This window comes from Herpailurus yagouaroundi, unplaced genomic scaffold, assembly GCF_014898765.1.
Source record: "Herpailurus yagouaroundi ecotype Mexico unplaced genomic scaffold, PumYag 159, whole genome shotgun sequence".
Lineage (NCBI taxonomy): Eukaryota > Metazoa > Chordata > Mammalia > Carnivora > Felidae > Herpailurus > Herpailurus yagouaroundi.
The window spans coordinates 8333469-8352813 of record NW_024412400.1 but is presented as its reverse complement, the minus strand read 5'-3'; the positions used below and the strand labels follow the sequence as shown (position 1 = coordinate 8352813).

The following is a 19345-nucleotide window of genomic DNA, read 5'->3' as shown; positions in this document are numbered from 1 at the left end:
GGGAGTCGCCCCCACAAACCCTGTGACCTTGAATAGGGGAGAGGCGATACCCCAGTGCAAAATCGAAGTGCTGTTAGCAGAAGACATGGAGGCTGGACTGACCGCACAACAGATGTCCCCCACCATCTGCGGCCTTGTCTCTTCCTTTCTCTTATTCAGAATGGTAAGACGTGGAGTTAGAAGTGTCTCCCCCTTGAGAAACATCTTTAGCTCTGAAGGATCGGGCAGGGCCTGAGAAAAACCAAGCTGGGGGGAAGAAAAGTGAGTCGCCTAAAATTGGCTCTGACCCTAAGTTTACAGAGACAGGAGTGAATGGGGGTCGTATTTATTCGTTTTCTCATTGAAATCCCCAGCTCCGTTCCACCTTCAGGCCTTTCTCATTGGCTGTTCATTGCCAGTGGGACTTTGCAGACCTCAGAACAGTTTCCTTAATTATATGTCTGTGTTTAAAAAAAATAAATAGTGGCGCTTATCACTCTGCCTGCACATGGGGACCTGGATGAGCCCACTGACGCAAAGCAGTTTCTAAGCAACTTGTGGAGTTGGTGCCTAATGCAACAGCCACGAGATTTGGAGGAAAAATAAAATAAAGCCCGTGGACTCTCAGTGTGGAGCCAATTGTGATTGGTTCATAGAGGCTGCACGGGGTCCTTCGGGAGGTTAATTCCATCTCAGGCTGACAGAAAGGGGCTTGTTTCTGGAGAGTCGGGATCTCTCTGGTGTGGGATGCTTGATAAGTGGGCTTCTGGAGGATTCCAACAAGCGCTCTGTCCCAGGGAGACCCGATGCTGATGATCTGTGATAACAGATCGCTGATGTTCAGAACTGAGAGAGGCTCTGAGCCATGCAAGCAAGTCCAGGGAAGAAGGTTGGAGGGGGAGAGGGCAGGGCCAGGCTTCCTTGTGTCCCCCACCCCAGCCCTCCACCCTCAGCCCTCAGCCCAGTGTGGCACTACTGGTCGGAGGGCGGGGCGGGGGCAGGGGGAGTGACGTTCTGACTGAGGAGGAGAGACTCAAAGCCACGGGACCTTACGGCGCACAGAGAGAGTGAACCACGGCCAGCAAACTGGCGTCATGAGTAAATGATACCAGCATTTGTATCTGGCTGCAATGCTCACACCTGTATGACCCTCGGAGAAGCATTTAAGCTCTCTTTGCCAAAGGTTTCTGGTTTTTAAAGTGGAAATGATAACAGGATCGTCATAAAGATTAAGTGATTTGTGGAACACACAGCATTTTTCTCTGCCATAAAGGGTCATACTGGGCCTCCGTGGCCACTGCACTAAGATTCTGGAGAGTCTACTGGTCATTTCCATAATGGACTATATCCGTTAACATTTTTTTTTTAAAGATTTTATTTTCATAGGCTGTTTTAGGTTCACAGTAAAACTGAGAGGGAGGTACAGGGTCCCCACACACAGCCTGCCCCCACACAACCTACGCTGACACATCATAACCACCCAAAGTCCTCGTCTTACTTTAGGGTTCACTCTTGGTGGTGTACATTCTGTGGGTTTTATGTGGTAACTTTTGCCATGTGACGAATCCCCCAAAACTTAGTGACTTGAAACAACAACGTATTTAGCTCCTGAGTCTGTGGGTTGACAATTTGAGCCGGGCTCAGATGGCTGGTTCTTCGGACCTCAACTCACTCATGCCTCCGCAGTCAGCTGCCAGGCCATCTGGGAACCAACTGATCTAGGACGGCCTCAGCCAAGATGACCTATCTCTACTCAACATGGCCTCCATCCTCTATCTTGCTAGTCTGAATATGTCACAGGATGGCTGGTTATGCTCTGGGCAGGCACAATGTCCCTTCTACCACATTCTCTAGGTCAGATTAAGCTACACAACCCTCTCGGACTCAGAGAGTAAGGAAACAGACTACATCTTCCTGAGAGGAGCTGCAAGGTCACATTGTAAAGGGACATAACTACAGGGAAGGGAATAATCGTGGCCCTGTTTGCCATCCACCATAGCTCTGTTCAGAGACCTTTTTTAAAAAAAAAAGTTTTTAATGTTTATTTATTTTTGAGAGACAGAGACAGAGCTTGAGTGGGGGAGGGGCAGACAGAGAGGGAGACACAGAATCCAAATTAGGCTCCAGGCTCTGAGCCGTCAGCACAGAGCCCAATGCGGGGCTCAAAGCCACGAACCGCGAGATCATGACCCTGAGCCCAAGTCGGACGCCCAACCGACAGAGGCACCCAGGCGCCCCTGTTCAGAAACCTTTGAGGGAAAAAACATTGGTTTGCATCCATCTCTAGACCTTCTTGGGAATAGTTCTTAGTCAAGTTGCTGACCAAGGACACCCTTCCACTAGAAAAGGCCGTGGAACTGCCCCCACAATCCCTGATACCCAAATCCAGTATCTATCTATATACAGCTAAATCATAGGTGTGAATATAAACCAAGGGGAACTTAGGGATGACAAAATAAGGTATAATTTATAGATAAATTTGCTAACAATAAAAATCACTGACTCTCAGAAGAGAATTGGCCTTAGAAGTAATTTGATCTACCAGCTTTTCAACTTGTGTGACATGGAACCATGGAGGTTTCAAGAAGGTAAGTCATGGGCTCACTGAAGAGAAAATCAGATACCAAACAGCAATGCAGAGAAGAACTCTGGGCCCCTCACCCCTACTTCAACCAAGGTGTCCACAACTTTTTATAACAAGTCATTAGACACTTTATTGCAAAGATTCTTCTACTCCCTGTACAAATGTTCTAGGATTTCCCTGTGGTTACTTGGCTTCATTTGATTTTTACTACCCAACATCTTTCAGGGAACTAATATATGTTGAGGGCCTACAACACATAAATCATTGCATTGGGTCCTTCAGTATTGAGTCTGATTCTCTCTTCCATGTGGGTCTTAGGGTCTTTCAAATGTCTTCTTCAAGTCTGCCTTTATTCCGGGCAGCCACTAGTCAATTCGCCTCTTGTGTTCCATCAAATTCTCAGTTTCTATCACTGCCCCCAGTTCAAGAGTTCCTTCCGGTTGTAGGAAACATCAACTTGGTTTTTAAATCCAAACACCACCAGCTCTATTCTGTTTCCATCAGCTCCAGCCCACCCAGGTGTGTCCAAGAGCAATCCCAGTATAAGTGGCAGGAAATTGTCAGTAAATCCCCCATACTCCCACTTTCCACCTACAGCCAAGACCCTTCATTGCTAACACCTGCCCCAAGCCAAACTGGTATTAATAGCACATATCTAGCCAGGAATCAGGGCCATTTCTCCTCAAGCCTGGTCCTCTTTGACTCACATGGCATCATCTCATTTCTGAAAATACATTGCTAGATGATAAATAATAAAAATATTAGTAAGAAATGACTGAAATCTTTATTCTGAAACAAAAATCCCACGATGCAACATGACGACAGTTGCTGTGAGAGAAATTTGCACCATCTGATCATAACTAAAATTTTATTCTTGGCCTTGCCATCACTTTAGCAAGAAGCATTAAGTGAGTCACTTTATCTCACTGGGACTTTTATTCCTCGTTTCCCTGGTCTGCTCACCATGTCTTATGGAAGAGGGCCACCAGCTGCCTCCAACTTCTCTAGATTTCCAGCTCCCAGGCCAAAGAGCCAGAAGTGCTGGTGAACCAGGATGCTAAGGGTTAATAGGAATGTCCCCATCTCAAGAGAGTGCTGGGACTAAGTGACTAATTCTAAGATGACTGACTGACATTCCTTATCTGTTGAGACTCCATGAAGGTCAGAAATTAGTACTCAGCCCTGATTAGCACGTGATGGGGTAACACGTCTAGCTGGTCAATCCAGTAGGAGTTTCCTACGTGCATTAGTATCTACCTCCTAAATGATGTGACTGCTAGGGAAAACAGTATGGAAGTTCCTCAAAAAATGGAATTAGAACTACTATATGATCAACGATCTCACTTCCGTATATTTATCCAAAAGAACTGAAACCCAGATCTTGAGAAGATATTTGCACTCCAATGTTCACTGCAGCATTATTTACAATAGCCAAGAGGTGGAAACAACCTAAATGTCCATCAGTGGACGAATAGACAAGAAAAATGTGGTGTATACATACATTGGAATATTACTCATCCATAAACAAGAAGGAAATCTTGTCACATGCTACAACATGGATGAACCTCAAAGACGTTATGCGAAGTGAATTAATCCAGTTACAAAAGGACATGTACTGCATGTTTCCAATTATATGATGTATCTAAAGTAGTCGAAGTCGTAGAAACAGAGAGTAGAATGGTGGTTGCCAGGGCCAAGGAGATGCAAATCAGAGGGCTGTTCAATGGACACAGAGTTCCAGTTATGCAAGACAAAAAAGTTTTAGAGCCCTTCTGTACAACATTGTACCAAGAGTTAACAATAGTGGTCTGTATACTTCAAATTTTGTGAAGAGCGTATACTTCATGTTATATGTTTTCTACTGCAATAAAAAAGGATAATAACAATAACTATTTCCTACCTTCCCATGTTTGGGTGTTAGAGATATTTCATGTGAAAATGGTTTGGAAGCAGGCCAAGTACTATGCAAATGTAATGGATTATTACTTTGATTATTACAGTACCTCACCCATTTTTTTTTCCTGTTTCAGAATGCAAGATTATCCTATAATTAAATCTAAATCAGAAGAAGAGGCTACACTTTACACTAAATCCTCCAGTAGTTTTCTGGTGCCATAGACCACACAGGGCAGTGGCACAAGTGAGCCCACACAGGCAAGACCCCTTAACCACAGTCAGAGAGGAACTAATGGGCAAAGCTGAGAAAACACTGTTTTGTAGAGCTGTCTCCAGCTTGTATATGATACCCAAAGGCAGAGCTGTGCTCTTCAGCGAGAAAATCAAAGATATTTTTCACACCCTGGCCAGAGATGTTTCAAAGGAGGAGTCAGAGACAGGAGCGTTAAAAAAATGCCATTGCATATCCACCTTAAAAGAAAATAAAATTCATCTCCAGAAACTAGTACAATTCCCAGTACATGGCATTCACTAGCCAATGTATACAGAAAATATTGGTTGCATGGAGGATGGGTGGATGGATGGATGGAAGGAAGGAAGGAAGAAAGGGAGTAAAAGGGAGTAAAAATGAATGAATGAACATAAAAATGCTCCCATGTTGGGCTTCTATCTTTAGGATTCTGTCTGGTCACCAAAATGATCAGAAGCTGCTATTTCAACAAGTACCAAGGCAGGCTTTCATCATGAACAACTTTTCATGACCCAATGTTAGCCACAAGGCCACTGTTAGCTTGAAGGAGAACTCTCCACAATATTACAAAAATGATCCCCTCTTGGAGGGTGATTAAGAAAAGCACCTGCTCTGGGCTGGCACCACCAGAACCCACACCTTTCATTGCCATTCATTGCCTCTGTGAGGTACTTCTGTGCAGTGCACAAGATGAACATCAGGACTAAGTGGCTCTGATTAGTTGTATGAGGAAGCAAAAGCTAACAACTGGGGAGGAGACAGACTGTGGCTCAGTGGTTTGCAGACTCTTTTCTCCAGTCCCCTTTTAGGCTAGAATTGGGGTTTGCTAGCCAGTGGCCCTAGGTGAGCACACATAGAGGTGTTCTGGCAAAGAGACAGAGAAAAGAAATCCTATGTAATCTTTACCCAGATCAAGATAAACAATACTTCCATTACCCACAGAGACTTCTCTCCTGCCCCTTTCCAATCAACATCCCCAACTCTAGCTTCTTTGGCAATCACTCCTAAGACCTCTATCACATAGATCAGTTTTGTCTGTTCTTTCATAAAAATGGCATCACATAGTATGTTCTCTTTTGTGTCTGGCTTCTTTAACTCACGATAACGTGTTTCCAATTAGTCCATTATTGTGAGTAGCAGTAACTCATTCCTTTCGTGCTGAGAAATACATTCAAATGGCCAAATCACCCACAAAAAGATGTTCAAAGTCATTAGCCATCAAGGAAATACAAAGACAAACAATGAGATCCCTCTACACCTTCAAAGGACCAGCTGAAAATAAAGACTGACCATACCAAGCGTTGGTGAGGATATGTAGAATCTGGAACTCTTGGATACCGCTTGTAGGAGAGTGCACTGGTAAAAATCACTATGGCGAACTGGTTGGCTTTCTAATAAACTTAAACATACACCTCTTCTCTTCTATGACCCAGAAATTCTACCTCTAGGTATTTACTCAAGAGAAATGAAAACAGAGAGGGAGGCAAACCATAAGAGACCCTTAAATACGGAGAAAACTGAAGGCTGCTGGAGGGGAGGTGGGTGAGGAATGAGCTAAATGGGTGACGGGCACGAAGGAGGGCACTTGTTGGGTGTTACATGGAAGGGGTGAATCCCTGGGTTCTACTCGTGAAACCAAAATACTACACTGTATGTTAACTAATTTGAATTTAAATAAACAAATTGTTTAAAAAGAGAGAAATGAAAACGTAAAACCACAAAACGACCTTTACAAGAATGTTCACAATGGCTTTGTTTATAAAAGCCCCAAGTGGAAACAGCCGAGAGGTCCATCACTAAGAGAATGGATAAATAAACCGTGATATGTCCACACAACGGACATGTGACTCTTAACTCTCTGGGGCTTCAGTTTAGGGGAAGAATGATTTTAGGCCACACACAGAATCATTAGAGGAATAACGTGGAAAGTGGCTTACAAATACAGGATTTATTTTTGGCTTTATTGCGACATAAGTAAGAAAAAGACAAAGAAAAGGTAAGTGAAAAAAAAAAAAAGTCACAAACCAACATGCTCTTGGCCGCCAATTCCCAAACCTACTTATCCCTCTGGATCCACCTGCCATTTTTCTATCTGCAAGCAAGAAATAGTCCTGAAATGAAACCATTTTTGCCAAAACAAAAACAAGGTGACCAGAAGGGTTGGTCTTAGAGCCTCAACCTTTAAGAAACCGCCAAATTTCCGGCACATGGTTAATCTGCTCGCTTAGAAATCTCAAAGCATCCGCTGCTGTATCCTTCCCATAATATTGATTTTGTTTTATTATTTTTTTAAAAAAATTTTTTTAACGTTTATTTATTTTTGGGACAGAGAGAGACAGAGCATGAACGGGGGAGGGGCAGAGAGAGAGGGAGACACAGAATCGGAAGCAGGCTCCAGGCTCTGAGCCATCAGCCCAGAGCCCGACGCGGGGCTCAAACTCACGGACCGTGAGATCGTGACCTGAGCTGAAGTCGGACGCTCAACCGACTGAGCCACCCAGGAGCCCCTGATTTTGTTTTATTATTAACTGCCTCATCTTTTATTCTGTTTTAATCTGCAAACCACCTTAAAACTCTGGAAACAGGCGGGAAAATAATCAGGTGCACACACACGTGCACTCACACACACACATGCATGTGCGATGCCTTCCCCACCTGTGTGCACATGGAGGCCTTCACGTTTTCTACATCTGTGTACAATCAGCATAGTATAAACCAATGAGTCACTTGAGAGCAAACATGGCAGAACATATACATCTCAGCGAGGTCCCCAAAGTGGAGAGTTTCTATCCTTCTTCCCACGATGCTGTTCTCACTCAAAACATTTTTGGATCTTTGGAAACGATGTTCTATAAAGAATTGTGGAAATAGCAGAGCCTATTAACCTGGGAGGAGAAAAGCCCACCCTTCAATATTTGAAGAGCCATCGTGCAAAAGAAGAAATACATGCTTTGTAGCCATTTTCCACTTGAGGAAACGGAAGTTCCGTCACTTGCCTGCGGTCATGCAGCCATGAGCTGGCTTGATTTGAGCGCAGGCAGTCTGCCCCTGAGCTGGCCTCATAGACCAGAATGAGACAGACTAGGCCTCATAGAACAGAATGAGACAGACTAATGATGAAGAATGATATTGTATCTCAGGTGTTCTGGTGGAAGACTACTGGGAGACAGTGGGTGCTTCAAGGGGAGTGCTCAGTCAGCCCCAGGGACTGGGGGGATGGTGGTAGGTGCCAGGAAGGACCTCACAGAAGAGCTGCCATTCACAAGGAAAGGGCTGATAAAACCTGATTCACTTCTTTGCAGACTGGTGGGTTCTTACATTCTCACCTTTTCCCAAGGTTGTTTCAGAAAAAGCCAGGTAGGACTTGTAACATCCCTCACCTCGTCCCTATCCTTATGCTTGTCTGGTCCTCAAAGGGCACTTAAACTCTCTCCTGCAGATTGGAATCTTGTGACAGCTTTGGAAAATGGGGTCACTACAAGGATATAAGTGACCTGCCAATGCCTTCTCCTGTCTGCCTCCCAGACTCTGGAAATCCATCATGAGATCTTTCTTCAGTAGTCAGGTGGTGGTCCAAGGAGTGTGTGTGCATGTGTGTGTGTGTGTGTGTGTGTGTGTGTGCGTGCGTGCGTGCGTGTGTGTGTGTTGAAAGGGAGGCAGGGAGGGGGGCTGCCTCTCCCTCAGCCCCAGAGCATCCAGCCTCTGCACACACAAAGCCGACGCTGCCTGGCCCTTTGATCGGGACCCCATGCTGTGCCTTGTTCAGGGAATTTTTAAATTCTCTTTCATTTTATTGAGCGGCTTTGCTCCCCACCTCCCATGCCTGAGTCAGTTCTCAGGATTATTGGGTCCTTCTCTTCATTGATTTGTTTTTCTGACCTTTGTAGTAGATACCAAAACATATGGATGGAACAAGAAAGGAAGGAGGAAAGGGAAGGGGAGGGAGCCCAGGTAGCCTCTGAAAGGGAGGGCCAATGGTGAGGATCTTGGGTCTGGCCACATGTCACAGAAAAGAGAGAAGTCAGGTGGCAGACACCTAGTGCTCCAGAAGAGGAAGTCCCTGGCTTGCGGGGGTTGACCACTGAAGACCAGGCTGAGACCACTAGGCTGAGTCCCCCACACGCGCCGGAGACTGATGCTGGACCTCTGCATCTCTATGCATTTGCTTTCTGTTGGAAAAACTCCTGTGTCAGCCCCGTCTTTCATTCTTTCAGAGAATACTCACTTGACTCAAGGCCCTGCCCTAAGAACGCACGCACACCCTTCTTTCCCCGTGTCAGGGAGCCCGTTTTGTATTAAACCCCACGTCCTCAGAACAGCCACACTGGTTGGTGCGTGTTCCATCACAGACACTGAGAAGGAGGAAATGAATGCCTGCGGAGTACCCACCGCCTGTCACTGTGAGGCGTTTCATTTGCATTACGGGTTACTAGGCGACACTTTGCCTGCCATTCCGGAACCGAAGCTAGACTCACAGCAGAGCCACCAACTGGAAGGCGGTGCTGGATCTAAGAAGTACGCTTCCTCCCGGTGGGTGTGAACGCTGTTCCCATCTCAAAGCCAAGCGAGAAGGCTTCGAGAGTCAGTGGTAAAGATCTGGGATTCCTGCAAGATGGGGAGTTTGGCCCCAGGGAGGCACAGGGCAGAAGGGGAGAGCCTGGAATAGCCCGTACCTCAGTATTTGGTGAGGCTGATGACATGAGTCCCCTAAAGGTCAAGAACGTGGCTGGACTTGACTTGTTTTTCCTATACTCGGCTCAGGTGGGCTGCCCGCTAGGCACAGGGAGGCAGGAGCAGGAGGCCGTATGGTAGACCCTACAGTGAAAGTCGAGTAGGGGGTGGGAAAGGGCGGCCTCCATCAGAGACTTCCCACGGGGCCCTTCAAAGACCCTGACGCACACCCTGCAAGAAAGCCTAGCCTTTGGACTGATGTCACAAAGAGTATCGACGACAGGTCAGTGTTGGCCCAAGAAACACCAGCATCCACCAAAGGGAGCACCAGAGGTGGGCACAATTATGCAAAGAGAGGCTTGTCCTTTTCCTCTTCCTCTGACCAGAGAGGCCATTCTGGAAGAGCTAGACTCTGAAGGATAGATGCTCCAAGCTACCTAGAAGGAGGGAGGTCATGGAGACGAGATTTAAATGGAGTTTGAGAGTTACGAGGCCCTGCAAACACCCCTATCCGCATACTCTCATCTTTACCTTTGGGTTCACACAGGCCTGACCTCCGGCTACCAGAATCTGCCTCTCTTTGCCTACAGCCTTTCTCTGGCCACTGGAGCCCTCTCTGCTCACAAACAAGGGCTGGGGAATTGACACCCCTAGAAGCAGCCCTCACCCACTGACAGGTGGGTTTCCATGTATAAACACCCCAGCTCCTTCATTTGGATAGAATAACTCTGAGTCACTTGTCCTACACTGTATTAGTTATCAGTCGCTGTCTAACAGCTTATCCCCCAAACCTAGCAGCTTAAACCACAACAAATACGTATTACCTCACAATTTCTGCTGGTCAGGAATTCAGAGGAAGCTTGAATCGGTGCTTCTGGCTCCCAGTTGCTCGTGATTTTGCAGTCAAGATGTCAGCCGGGGTTGCAATCAGTTGAAGGCCTGACCGGGGCTGAATGGTCTGTTTCCAAGCTGACTCCTTGACATTGATGGCTGCTGGCAGGCCTCAGACTGCCACCACTTACACTTCTTCGTGATCTGTGGCTGGAATCCAAGAGAATGAGGGACCAAAGTGAGAACAGCGAAGTCTTTTATGACCCAACCTTAAAAGTCAGATACTGTGTTAATTGTCTATGGCTGTCTGACAAATTACCCCGAGACTTAGCAGTTTTCAGAAATGTATTAACTCACCATGCCTATTGGTCAGGAATCTGGCACACCTTAGCTGGGTGCCCCTTGGTGCCTCTGACTCAGGATTCCTCACCAGCCTCTTCCCCACGTGGGCCTCTCCATAGCATAGCTCACAACATGGGGGCTGTTTTCTTTTTTCTCAGAGCTAGTGAAGAAAAGAGCAAGAGAACATAAGCCAGGCAGAAGCCAGAATCTTTTTCTGACCTAATCTCAGAAATGACATCCATCACTTTTGTCATATTCTATGGTTAGAACTGAGTCACTTCTTATGTGGTTATAAATGGCCTACACTCAAGGGGGTGGATTGTGTGAGGTCACGAATACCAGCAGGAAGAGAGAAGTGGGGCCCTCTCAGAGGCTGCTCTCCATGGTATAGCATCACTTCTGCCATATTCTACTGGACACACGGGACACACGCATAGTTCAGTGTGGGAGGGAATTACACAAAGGCACAAACACCAGGAGGTGAGGATCACTCGAGCCGACCTGAAGGCTAATCCCCACAAAAACTGTTTCCAGAGTTCCCCGCTGAAGTTACGCATCTGTTGATAACGTACTTTTGAATGCCTTCCTTCCTTCCCTGGCTCACTTCCCCACTCCCCTACGGGTCTTTCCTGACATTGCCTCCCAAATAAACCACTTGCACATGAATCCTTATTCCAGGGCCTATTCTGGGACAAACCCAACTAAGACAAAGAGTGATACATTAAATTAGACTTTTATAGGGGCACCTGGGTGGCTCAGTCAGTTGCGCATCCAACTTTGGCTCAGGTCATGATCTCGTGTTTTGTGGATTCAAGCCCCGTGTCGGGCTCTGTGCTGACAGCTCAGAGCCTGGAGCCTGCTTCCAATTTTGTGTCTCCCTCTCTGCCCCTCCCCTGCTCGCGCTCTCTCAACAATAAATGAACATTAAAAAAATGTTCTTAATTTTTTATAAAAGTGTGTGCCTATGTGTGAGCATGTGTTAGGGACTAATGCAAAATTTATTTCTTGCTGTGAGACACAGCAAAAATTTTGAAAGCCATTGTAGTTAGCATCACAGAATTTCAGGGCACAAGTGGTTCATTTAACCCTGATGATATCTAGAAAGACTAGACCTTAGAGAATTCAGTGGAGGTAGAGAGAAGACAAACATGAAAAACTGGAAAGTGCATGGTGCATCCAGAAACAATGACGTGTGAAACTAGGGTTGTTACTTCCTGAGTTAATTCCCCGTTTTCTGTTGGAGTTTTATTTCTATCTTCTCATCACCTTATTTCAAGGGGGAGCCTTGTGTCATGATGCCCATATCCTGTCTGAGCTCCAGCCAGACCTCATGCCTAGCAAATAGCCCATACTTTCATGAAGGAGAATTGCTCTAACCAAATTGTAGAGGTGAAATGTGAGAAAACTTCATAGCACTTGCAGGGGGAGGAGTGGAGCTCCCAGGAGTAAGCTAAGTCACTTGAAACAACTGTACATTTTCATACACTTTTCAAAACTCACTTTGAGACTGACTTTAGATAGATAGGTACCAAATGACTCTTGACCTCTAAGTACCCCCAAAATGCCCGGGAGAAATCAAGGCATTCCAAAGCACTCAGTTGTGGGCCTATCAAGGGCTGGCTAGAGGAGCTTAAATCCAAATTAATTACCCAGATATCGCTAGTTCAGAAGTTGGGCCACAGACAAACTCATCAGCATGCAACAACAGCACCAGTCCCACGGTGAGAAGAAAAGGAAGCAGGATAATGAGGACAGTAGATAAAAGGGAGACCATGGAGGAGGATCTTAATTGTATCTTAATTGAGTCACACACTTTCTCCTTCATGCAGATCCCAGCCCTCAAGTCAGAGCAAGAGTGGCCTCTCTGCTTGGGTGCTTCCTGTGTCCCAACCATGACTGGTGTCCAAGGTCAACATACTGTGGCTTTCCATTAGGAAATAAGTGTATCGGTTAACGGTTGCTGCAGTCATGCTATACAATAAACCACCCCGAATCTCAGTAGTCGTCACTCGTGTCACTCATGCACCTGCAGGTCTGTGGGTCTGCACGTCAGCCGGACGCTGGTTGGTTCAGGCTCCGTCTCAAGCTTTGGGCGTAGCTTATCTTGGCCCTCGCTGAGGCTTGGCTCATCTCTGCCCCCCAAGTATAAACCTCAGGGCCCAGAGACCTAGAAGGTCTTCTCTGACACACAGGGAAAAAGCAGAAAATCCAAGGGCTCTCAAGACTTGAGCTTGGAACTGGCAACCCCTCACTTCCATCCATGTATCACTGGTCCAAGGATGTCACATGGCAGAACCCAGAGTCAAGGGGTTACACTCCACCCACAGCGAGGCTGTGGCAAGAGTGAGGACAGAAGGCAGAGTGATGGATGTAGAGACAACGATTCCACCCACCAGGGTCCAGGCCCTGCTTCCAAACTCAACGTGAAGCCATGAGACTTGATAGAGACTCTGGAATTCTGATCCATTGGTTATATTTCTGACAATGAGGAGGCATGAAGGTGAGGATGACACACTCACACACCAGGCCACCGTGAAAACCAGCGGACGCCGATGGGGCACACACCCATTCCATCTGCACTTTGGAACTAGTCGAGGTAGACCCCCGCTCTCACGGGCCCACATCGTCAGAACTTGTCATTGCTTGCCATCCAGAGAGGCGTGGCGTCTCCTCTGACGTCAGACTGTGAGGGGAAAGAAGCAGCTCTTTCTTCAAAGACACATGTGCTGCTCTGCAATCAGGAACGTTCCATAATCATCTCATTTCTTTCACGTTGACTCTGGCCTATGTGGTTGGCTGGGAAGGCTGCTTCTGGGAAGGAAAAAATATATATTTCTTTCCTGAAGGTAGAGTCCAGACGAATCCAGCTTTTTGACCTGGATGGTCAAAACCAAGAAACGATCCCAGACGGCTCCCACCTGAAGAGCTTGGAGCTGGTGGTAGCAAAATGCACTCCCAGGCCTTGTGAGTCACTCCTTGAGAGGGTGCAGGGTCGCAGCACCTAGACCCGCAGCTTGACCCTGCACCAAAGTGCCCGCCCAGGGAGCGGGTGGGAGCTGAATTCTACACTGTCTTCCACTTGCCAAGCCAAGCACCCAGACCGGGGCTGCATTATCCCAAAGCAACTTTGATAACTCATCCGCCCTCAAGGGGCACATTTTGGTAATTCACAGAGAGACGACTTAGCACCTCCTTGGCCGTCAGATGTTCGGTTCTCCCGGATCTCCCAAAGCTACCCAAAGCACGGGGCCCAGCAGTGTGTGAAACTGGATTCCTCTTTCCAGCTCTTCGCTACTCCAACCCCCCTCCCCTCCCCCCCCCCTTAGCACTGACATCCACACCCTTTGCATGTGACTCTGCACTGCCCTCCATTGGAAGAGGCAGGATGTACATCTCCATCCCACCCACAGTGGACTTGACCATGGACCTGCTTTGCCCAGTAGCATGTGAATGGATGTGAAGTGAGCAGAGAGACTTTCAAAGCGCTTGCTTCGTCTAGCTTGGCCTCCTGAGTCTCAGCCATCTGCTATGAGAAGGGCATGCTCCTTCTGGTACCAGAGTGAGGAATCCCACGGTGACCCACAGTCTGAAACAGAGCCACCCTCACTGCCCCACAGATCGATAAGCAAAAACAACAGATACGTGTTGTTTATCATGCAATAAAACCTGATACACATGGCAATTCATGGAAGAGGACAAACTCTCCTCTCAAAGCAAGAAGCCTCAGTCATCCAGTTAAGAGGAGGCATCCAGGGGTGAGCAGAAAATGTGAACGCCCAATTGATATCCCACCAGAGAACTGATCAGAGACACAGACCCTGGCTGGAAAGGAAATTTGAGGACACCAGATGAGATCAAATGTGCTCAGAGAAAGGTCAGAAGTCATGCCTCGCCAGACTCTGGAGCTGAGCTTCCAGGACTTTCCATGGCATGCCCGAGGCTTCCGTTGCGAGGGAGAAGGGGCTGCCGGGAGTTCTGAGTGTGCCTAGGTACCGTGACGCCCATCTAGGTGGCCCCAAACCCAGTGCCACCCGACCGCTGCAGCAAAGGCCACCATGCTGGGCGGGCCTGTCTGCTCCAGCACCCACACCTAGGTTTCCTCGTGGAGAGCTACGACACACGCCCAGCTCACCCCTCCAAGGATGGCAGACGTTTTGTCTGCGGGAACCTTTCCACTGAGTCGGCCAGGTTTTAAGGAGGGCTGTGCACCAGATAGTGCGGCCACCTCGACACGTTTATCGGACCTTGATCGCAGCTCTACCCAACTGCGGTCTATTTGGCTTTTGCAAATGCAGATGCATTTCTCACCACTCGTGGTAATCAGCTGAAGAACATTCAGGTTCAGTAGCATGTGGGAAGAGATTTTGGGAAGGAGAAAGGAAGGGAATTCCTTTACTTGCTGCTTCCAGCCCCCAAACAAAGACCAAAGTCAAAAGCTTAATCCTCAAGGGTCAGTTTGGAAAACAAGCCCTCGCCCAACATGCTCCGTGCTTGGACAGAAAGAGGCAGGAGACGGCCACCTTCTGAGTGACCCCCTTACCAGGTGTGACGGTGCCAGACCCCAGGAGAACAGTGACATCTGGGTTCACCCTCCTTTAAATCCGTTTAGAACCTTACCCAGGAGAAACATCTTTGCTAAGAACTTTTTGAATAACAAAGGAACCTGTTAAGGATAAGAGGACCAGTCCCACTTCGGCTCAGGTCATGATGTCACGGTTCGTGGGTTTGAGCCCCACGTGGGGCTCTGTGCTGACAGCTCAGAGCCTGGAGCCTGCTTTGGATTCTGTGTCTCCCCCTCTCTCCACCCCTCCCCTGCTGGCACTCTGTCTCTCTCTCTATCTTTCTCTAAAATAAGTAAACATTAAAAAAATTTTTTTAGGGGCGCCTGGGTGGCGCAGTCGGTTAAGCGTCCGACTTCAGCCAGGTCACGATCTCGCGGTCCGGGAGTTCAAGCCCCGCGTCAGGCTCTGGGCTGATGGCTCAGAGCCTGGAGCCTGTTTCCGATTCTGTGTCTCCCTCTCTCTCTGCCCCTGCCCCGTTCATGCTCTGTCTCTCTCTGTCCCAAAAATAAATAAATGTTGAAAAAAAAAATTAAAAAAAAAAAATTTTTTTTAAAGAATAAGCAGATCAGCACCACATAAAGAAAATTAAAGTTTAGCCAAAAAATGCATATTGAAAACCCACGATGGGGCTTTCGCATGAATCACTGCGAATCCCTCAACAACTCTTTAGGGCAAGTGGTTTGACACATGAAGGAGGGGAGGTCAGAGAGACGATGTGATTAACCCGCAGTCACCCAGCAACTCAGTGACAGGACCCAAATTCAAATCCAGTGCTAGTCTGACTCCAGAAATTATATTCTTCCCATCATATAGACTAACATAAGTTAACCTTAATATTTTATATACAGCAGATATAGAATCTCAGTCTACAAACACAGGTGTCTAACAAATATAGCTTTCTTTAGTTCTCTATTATTCAACTTAATTTCTCTTTCGAGCTCATTCCAGCAGCGGGGAGGTAACTTAAACTCAAGCCAACTTCTTGCCCTGTCCTTCCCAGGGTCGTGCAGCAGGCCCTCGGATGCTCTGCACCATGTCCCCCTGGGCAGTCGTTGGGGACAGCTCCACATAAGTCCACGCACACTGACAGTACCCAAGTCAGGCACGGGCCACCGTGCCTCTCTTCTCTGCTGCCTCAGTGGGGAGGTAACAAGCCTCTTCGCCCTGTTAAAAGAAAACCACGGGCCCAAAATGGCGTCACTTAGGCCACGTCATGAAACCAGGGCTTAATCCCTAATCTAATTACAGTCCCAACTTCCCTCAGAGATGTTAAGTCCTAACCACTCGGGAATTTTCTGACTGGCGCCAATGAGGTCCTCTGTCACACGGGCCCTCTCCATCCCCCAAAGGAAGATGAGGTGATCTGTAGGATCAGATCCCCTGCCCTTCCCCCTAAGGGAAAGTGACCTTGCCTGGAAAAATCTTTCTCTTTTGCTAATAACTTTCTTGCCCCACCCTCCTTCCTATAAAAATCTTCCATTTTGTACAATTCCTTGGACACCCCCCCCCCCCCAGTTGCTAGATGGGATGCCACCTGATTCATGGATCAATGAATAAAGTCAGTTAGATCTGTAGATTTACTCGGTTAAATTTTATTTTTTAATAGTCCTCTGGGAAGACAATTTTGAGGCCTGTTCTTCAGAGGGTCCCCTGAGACACAGAGCCCCAGCTGCTTCCGGCATAACCTGATCATTGATGGCCCCTTTATCGGCTGCTCCTCCTTCCCTGACTCATTCCTCCCACTCACTCACTTCTGCTTCCTGGGATCTCCTTCCAAATAAACTACGTGCACATGAATCCTTGTCTCAGGCTCTGCTCTCGGGGAACTCAAACTAACATGCAACAAGCCCAAGTTCCTGGGAACTTCCACAGGGCCATGGCATAGCAAGGGCAGAGCAGGATGGAACAAGGAATCAGTAAGTCACCTGCCCCTTCGGAATCAGCTAAGCCATCCCCATCTTACCATCCCTGGCCACCAGGCTGCACAGATTGCTGCTCAGTTGTCCCTTGTTCCCATCATTTGGCTGCCTCAGGCCCAGCTTTTCTCTTCCCTATTTCTATGCCACACCATGTGGGGGTGACAGAATCCCTCTGCTGGACTGTCCCATAGCCATTCCCATAGCCATTCCCACCTCCCCAGGGCTCTACCCAAGAAACAGAACATAGCATGCACTCTTGGGTCTCATCTGCCCGTGTTGGCTTTGGCTGCTTCCCAGGTGCTCCCCTGAGGCACCAGAACGACCATCCCTCTTTCTAGGACCATCAGAACCTGTGCTCTCGTCTCTTTCCCTCTGGCTTCCTTCTTCCCCAAGCCTGGGAGAAGCCCTCTCTCAACACTCTGCTCTCCCTTGTGCTGTGTTCCCTGAGTGTTCTGTCTATGCCGAGTCCCCTCCATCCCCTGAGGGCTCTAGGGCTCTGGGGGGTTCTCTCAGGATGGTACCCTAGCTCCTTGAAAGATACGAAGTGGGGGAGGAGGGAACCACTGTGGCAAAAAGGAGGTAACTGAAACTATAAACCTCAGTTGACATTTTTTTCAATATCATTCTTCCACATGTGTGAGACACATGACAAATAATCCATAGTACAGTGCAGTCCCGGTAGGGAACCCCCGCGTTTCTTCACCAAGTGGTTGGAGGAAACCCCCCTCATTTCCTCCAGATCTTTCCCATGTCCGCTACCATCCTGGGTTGGCTTCTTCATTTCCTGATGTTGGGGTATCTGTACTATGAGAAGGGGCCCATCCTGTTCATACTCTGACTTCGGGGGTAACCGACTACAATCCTTTTTTTAAAAAAAATATCTACTTATTTATTTACTGAGAGAAAGAGAGAGAGCACGGGAGGGGCAGAGAGAGAAGGAGCGAGAGAGAATCCCAAGCAGGCTCCACGGGGTCAGCACAGCACCCGATACAGGGCTGAACCCCCGAACCGTGAGATCATAACCTGAGCCAAAGTCAAGAGTCTGACACTTAACCAAATGAGCCACGCAGGCGCCCCACAACCAGCAGCCTTTCTGTAAAATGACTGTGAGGATGGCTACTTGCCCCAGAACCATCTCCTGTCCCTCGGGGGGTGGGCACTGTGGTGGGAAGGGTATCTTTGGCTCCGGTGGCAGCTGTCCCCGAGCCCAGGGGAGCACACAACTGGTCCCCGAACACATTCACTCTTCACGCTTGTGTCCAGACCAAGAAGATAATAATTCCGTCCCTTCTCGAGAGAAACTGAGGCACAGTTCCTACTGAAAATGGTTTCCAAATTCACGGAATCACTGACTACCTGAGGCCCATGCCTTCGACTGCCTTGGAAAGCAGAATCCCTGGTCAAGAGGAAACACTGCCTCTGCCGCTTCCAGTGCCCTGACCTTGCAGCCCAGTTCAGGCTGGTGGGTGGCTTGTGGCTGCTGCTTTTAAGTACAGCTCAAACTCTCCTCCTTTCAGAACCTTTCCCTCACTCTGGTTTGGGGGCTGAGGAAAGATCACCGCTTGTAAAGAGCATCACGAGCCAGGCTCTTATGGTATAATTGCCAGCCTCGATTTGGAAACCTGGGGTAAGCCACGGCCAATGCTATAGTAACAGAGTCCCTAAGGGCTGCTGCACCCGGTGTTACAGTCCCCAGGGCTTTAAGGAATACTTCGGTGCCCTCTGCTGAGGGAATGTCCCCACCAAGTTGGCCCTCCCTTTGTCTCTTTTCTTGAGGCTCAAGATGAAAAATCTCTCAGACTAACTCAGCTTTCATGCTCATTCCCCTCTACCCTCTCAATGACCAGGTTCTTGGAACAGGGTCCCTCTGCTCCAGGCGATGCTCTTTGTGCCCACCTGGAGTGACAGCCCTTTGAGGTAATCTGTTGCAGATGGCCTGGACCGGAAAGATGAAAACACTGGCCAGTCCCAGCGATGAAAGTCTTATGTTGGGCTAAAACGCCCTTCTTGGGACTGTCGCTACCCCTCCCCCTCCTGCTCTCCACGAGAGGAGGTCTCTCCTCCACTCACTGCCCTCCTAGCTCTTTCACTCCCCGCAGAGAGGGGGAGATGCTTGGTCAGAGCCAGGGTTGTAGACTGGGCACCATTGCTAGGTCTTGCACTCCGCTTGCTCCCATTCATTCTCCCACTGTCTCTCACGCTGTCATTCTCAATCCCAAGTGGCTGGGGGAATAAGAGAACCAGGGTCCTAGAGAGCCTGTCTCTCCACAGGCATGTCAAGCACATGAGCACCACCATTTACATTCAGGGA

The 19345-nt window shown here is 48.1% G+C and overlaps 1 long non-coding RNA gene across 2 annotated transcripts in view; it reads right to left on the bottom strand.

The window, feature by feature from the left end:
- Positions 1-19345, bottom strand: part of LOC121033503 (uncharacterized) — a 195637-nt gene that overhangs the window by 166251 nt on the left and 10041 nt on the right. Inside the window, exons 1-3 of one of the 2 annotated variants that reach the window (XR_005791946.1) lie at positions 12203-13339; positions 10569-10713; positions 10205-10421 (exon numbers count right to left, since the gene is read on the bottom strand). This is a non-coding gene — a long non-coding RNA (uncharacterized LOC121033503). Of the gene's footprint in view, positions 1-10204; positions 10422-10568; positions 10714-12202; positions 13340-19345 lie in introns of those variants that run through there. The other variant, XR_005791945.1, reaches the window with a different exon arrangement.